The sequence below is a fragment of the Larimichthys crocea genome, unplaced genomic scaffold, assembly GCF_000972845.2.
Source record: "Larimichthys crocea isolate SSNF unplaced genomic scaffold, L_crocea_2.0 scaffold32387, whole genome shotgun sequence".
NCBI lineage: Eukaryota > Metazoa > Chordata > Actinopteri > Sciaenidae > Larimichthys > Larimichthys crocea.
This window is the reverse complement of record NW_020854279.1, coordinates 1-4836: the sequence shown is the minus strand read 5'-3', so window position 1 is coordinate 4836 and position 4836 is coordinate 1. Positions and strand designations below refer to the sequence as shown.

Sequence of the window (4836 nt, the reverse complement as noted above, 5' to 3'; positions counted from 1 at the left end):
TACTAGTACACCAGAGTACTGTCATGAAGGAGTTACTACTATAACCAGAGTACTGTCGTCCCGAAAGTTACTTACTACATCAGAGTACTGTAATGAAGTACTACTACATCCCGAGTCACTGTCATGAAGTAACTACTAACCCAGAGTACGTATGAATGGAGTATTACTTATACCAGAGTACTGTCGTGAAGTACTCCACCTCAGAGTACTGGTCATGAAGTCACTACTGCATCCGATTACAGTAATGTAAGTCCTACTACATCGCGTTACGTCATGAAGTTCTTATTACATAGATTACTGTAATGAAGTACTACTACATATTTGAGTCTTACTCATTTGAACCTGACAGTAAAAAAATGATCCTGAGACTCGAAGGTTTTGAAGATCTTGGTTGTTGATGTTTTCACAATTAACTATTATACATTTTCTTTTGTCAATGTCGACCTTACAAAGTGTTGCGTAACGTTAGCTGTTGACCCAGTTTTAGCCTGTTGTTAGCTTGTAGTTAGGGGCTTTTGTTAGCTTTTAGTTAGCCTGTTGTTAGCCCGCGTTAGCTTGTAGTTAGGCTGTTGTTCAGCCTTGTAGTTCAGTCTTGTAGTTCACCTGTCGTTCGCTTGTAGTTAACCTGTTGTTATTTTTTTTTTTTTTTTTTTTTTTGCTGTAGTTGCCTGTTGTTAGCTTGTTAGTTAGCCTGTGTTAGCCTTGTAGTTAGCCTGTTGTTAGCTTGAGTTAGCTGTTCGTTCGTTGTAGGGGTTAGCCGTTGTTTGCATGTTGTTAGCTTGTAGTTAACCTGTTGTTAGCCTGTTGTTAGCTTGTAGTTAGCCTGTTGTTAGCATGTTGTTAGCTTGTAGTTAACCTGTTGTTAGCCTGTTGTTAGCTTGTAGTTAGCCTGTTGTTAACATGTTGTTAGCTCGATGTTAGCTTGTAGTTAGCTCGTTGTTAGCCTGTTGTTAGCATGTTTTAGCTCGTTGTTAGCCTGTAGTTAGCTCAGTACAGTTGTCATGAACGGGGAAATTAGCTACAGAGACCAAAACTGTTTTTTGTACCAGGCTGTAAACATGTTTATTTCTGCTGTGAAGTTGGACATTTGGACATCGGGACTTATGGAGACTGACTCACTTCTGGAGCCAGCCTCAAGTGGACGTTAGAGGAACTGCAGCTTGTGTGTTGACAGACGTGGTGGTTGCTGGTTGCTGTAAATGAAGAGATAGCGTACAGACACATGTTGGATGGATTTATTGTGTTCAGGATGAAAACACACACTGACCACCAGGTGACACACACCTGTCTGAACTGTCCACGTCATCACCTGGATACACAGATGCATTGTGGGATACAATGAGAGCAGGTCAGCTGTCCTCGTCGTCACGTCTCCTCTGAAACAGACAACAGGTTCAAGTGTGTGTGTGTGTGTTACCTGTAGGTTCAGGTAGTGCGTGTGTGTGTGTGTGTGTGTGTTACCTGTTAGGTCAAGTGGTGGTGGTAGTGTGTTGTGCGTGTGGGCGTGTGGTTACCATGAATAAGGTTCAGGTAGTGTTGTGTGTGGTCCGTGAGATGTGTGTGTGTGTGTTACCTGTAGGTTCAGGTAGTGTGTGTGTGTCCTGCAGTGGTGTGTGTGTGTGTTACCTGTAGGTTCAGGTAGTGTGTGTGTGTGCAGTGTGTGTTACCGTAGGTTCAGGTAGTGTGTGTGTGTGGTGTTTTGTGTGATGTGTGTGTGGTGTGTGTGTGTTGTGTGTGTGTTCCTGTAGGTTTCAGGTAGTGTGTGTGTGTGTGTGTGTGTGGTGTGTGTGTGTGTGTGTGTGGTTACCTGTAGGTTTCAGGTAGTGTGTGTTGTCCATGCAGTGGAGTGTGTGGTGTGTGGTAGCCTGTAGGTTCAGGTAGTGTGGTGTGTGGCATGCAGTGTGTGTGTGTGTGGTGTTACCTGTAGGTTCAGGTAGTGGTGTGTGTCCTGCGTGGTGTGTGTGTGTGTGGTGTTACCTTAGGTTCAGGTAGTGTGTTGTGTCCTGCGTGTGTGTGTGGTGTGTGGTGTACCTGTAGGTTAAAGTAGTGTGTGTGGTCTGCCGTTGTGTGTGTGTTACCTGTAGGTTCAGGGTTAAGTCTGTGTGTTACATGTAGGTTCAGGTAGTGTGTGTGTGGTGTTACCTGGGTTGGGGAAAAAAAAAAAGGGGGGGGGGGGTTCAGGATAGTGTGTGTGTGTGTGATGTGTGTGTGTGTGTTACCTGTAGGTTCAGGTAGTGTGTGTGTGTCCTGCCAGTGTGTGTGGTGTGTTACCGCGGTGGTTTGGACGTATTCAGGTAGGTTGTGTGTTTACCTGTAGGTTCAGGTAGTGTGTGTTACTTAGTAGGTAGTGTGTGTGTGGTGTGGTGTGTGTTTACCTGTAGTTCAGGTAGTGGTTGTGGGTCCTGCAGTGTGTGTTGTGGTTTACTGTAGGTTCAGTCAGTGTGTGTGTTGTTACCTTATAGGTTCAGGTAGTGTGGTGGTGTGTCCTGCAGTGTGTGGTGTGTATGACCTGTAGGTCAGGTAGTGTGTGTGTGTCACTGCAGGGTGTGTGTGTGTTACCTGTTAGGTTCAGGTAGTGTGTGTGGTCCTGCAGTGTGTGTGTGGTGGTGTGTTAACCTGTAGGTCAGGTAGTGTTGTGTGGTGTGTGCCTTACCTGTAGTTCAGGTAGTGTGTGTGTGTGGTGGTGTGTTTGTGGTGTGTGGGTTGTGTGTGTGGTGTTACCTAAAGTAACCTGTAGTTCAGGTAGTGTGGTGTGTGTGTGTGTGTGTGTGTGTGTGTGTGGTGTGTGTTACCTGTAGGTTCAGGTAGTGTGGTGTGCTGCAGTGAGTGTGTGTGTGTGTTACCTGTAGGTTCAGGTCAGTGTGGTGTGTGTCCTGCGTGTGTGTGTGTGTGTGTTACCTGTAGGTTCAGGTAGTGTGTGTGTGTCCTGCAGTGTGTGTGTGTGTGGGTTGCTGGTTACCTGTAGGTTCAGGTAGTGTGTGTGTGTCCTGCAGTGTGTGTGGGTGTGGTGTGTTACTGTAGGTTAAAGTAGTGTGTGTGTGTCCTGCAGTGTGTGTGTGTGTTACCTTAGTTCAGGTAGTGTGGGTGTTACCTGTAGGGTCGGTAGTGTTGTGTGTGTGTTACCTGTAGGTTCAGGTAGTGGTGGTGGGTGTGTGTGTGTGTGTGTGTGTGTGTTTACATTTCCTGTAGGGATTCAGGTATGTGTGTGTGTCCTGCAGTTGTGTGTGTGTTCCTGTAGGTTCAGGTAGTGTGTGTTACCTGTAGGTTCAGGTAGTGTGTGTGTGTGTTTACCTGTAGGTTCAGTATGTGTGTGTGTGTGTGTGGGTGTGGTGTTACCTGTAGGTTCAGGTAGTGTGTGTGTGTCCTGCAGTGTGTGTGTGTGTTACCTGTAGTTCAGGTAGTGTGTGGTTTTACTGTAGGTAGTGTGTGTGTGTCCTGCAGTGAGTGTGTGTGTGTGTTACCTGTAGGTTCAGGTAGTGTGTGTGTGTCCTGCAGTGTGTGTGTGTGTGTGTGGTTACCTGTAGGTTCAGGTAGTGTGTGTGTGTCCTGCAGTGTGTGTGTGTGTGTGTGTTACCTGTAGGTTCAGGTAGTGTGTGTGTGTCCTGCAGTGTGTGTGTTGTGTGTACCTGTAGGTTCAGGTAGTGTGTGTGTGTGTGTGTTTACCTGTAGGGTTCAGGAGTGTGTGTGTGTCCATGCAGTGTGTGTGTGTGTACCTGTAGGTTCAGGTAGTGTGTGTGTGTGGGTTTTACCTGTAGGTTTTCACGTGTGTGTGGTGTGTGTGTTACCTATAGGTTCAGGTAGTGTGTGTGTGTCCTGCAGTGGGTGTGGTGTGTGTACCTGTAGGTTCAGGTAGTGTGTGTGTTCCTGCCGTGGTGTGTGTGTGTGTGTTACCTGTAGGTTCAGGTAGTGTGTGTGTGTCCTGGTTTGTTACCTGTAGTTAGGTGTGTGTGGTGTCCTGCGTTGTAGTTACCTGTAGGTTCAGGTGTGTGTGGTGGGTGTGTCTGCGTGTGGTGTGTGGTGTGTGTGTGTGTGTGGTTTAGCCTGTAGGTTCAGGTAGTGTGTGTGTGTCCTGCAGTGTGTGTGGTGTGGGTTCCCTGTAGGTCTTGTGGTAGAGTGTGTTTAAAGTGTCAGCGTGTCGTGTGTGTGTACCTGTAAGGTTAAGGTTAGTGTTTGTGTGGTCCTGCAGTGGTGGTGTGTGTGTTACCTTAGTGTCAGTAGTGTGGTGGTGTGTTAACTGTCGAGTTCAGGTAGTGTTCGTGGTGTGCATGCAGTGTGTTGTGTGCTTCGTACCTGTAAGGTTTAGGTAGTGTGTGTATGGTTACCTTTGAGGTCGGTCATTGTGTGTGTGTGGTCCTGGCAGTTGTGTGTGTGTGTTACCTTGTAGGTTCAGGTATTGTGTGTGTGTGTCCTGCAGGTTGGGGTGGTGTTTACCTTGTAGGTTAAGGTAGTGTGTGTGTGTGGTGTACCTGTAGTTTATCAGTTAGTGTGGTGTGGGTCCTGTCAGGTGTGTGGTTATGTAGCAGGTGTGTGTGTGGTTTTACACTGTTACGGTTCAGGTAGTGTGTGGTGTGTGTTACCTGTAGGTTCAGTAGTGTGTGTTGTGTCCGTGTGTTTGACCTGTAGGTTCAGGGTAGTGTGTGTATTGTCCTGCAGTGTGTGTGTTTGTGTGTTACCCCTGTAGGTTCAGGTAGTGGTGTGTGTCCCTGCGTGTTGGTGGTGGTTTTACCTGTAGGTCAGGTCAGTGTGTGTGTGGTCCGCAGGAGTGTGTGTGTGTTACCTGTAGGTTCAGGTAGTGGTGTTGTCCGGCCAGTGGTGTGTGTGGTTTACCTGTTAAGC

At 47.2% G+C, this 4836-nt stretch overlaps 1 long non-coding RNA gene across 5 annotated transcripts; it reads right to left on the bottom strand.

The window, feature by feature from the left end:
• Positions 1–1221: 1221 nt before the first annotated feature.
• On the bottom strand, positions 1222–4794 carry LOC113744948 (uncharacterized). Of its 5 annotated transcripts, none has more exons than XR_003461921.1 (2): positions 4778–4794; positions 1222–1376 (listed from the first exon to the last, which is right to left on the bottom strand). It is a non-coding gene; the product is annotated as an uncharacterized LOC113744948 (long non-coding RNA). The 5 variants fall into 5 exon arrangements; XR_003461919.1 differs by lacking the exon at positions 4778–4794 and adding an exon at positions 3892–3922; XR_003461917.1 differs by lacking the exon at positions 4778–4794 and adding an exon at positions 3575–3621.
• Between the last annotated feature and the right edge of the window lie 42 nt (positions 4795–4836).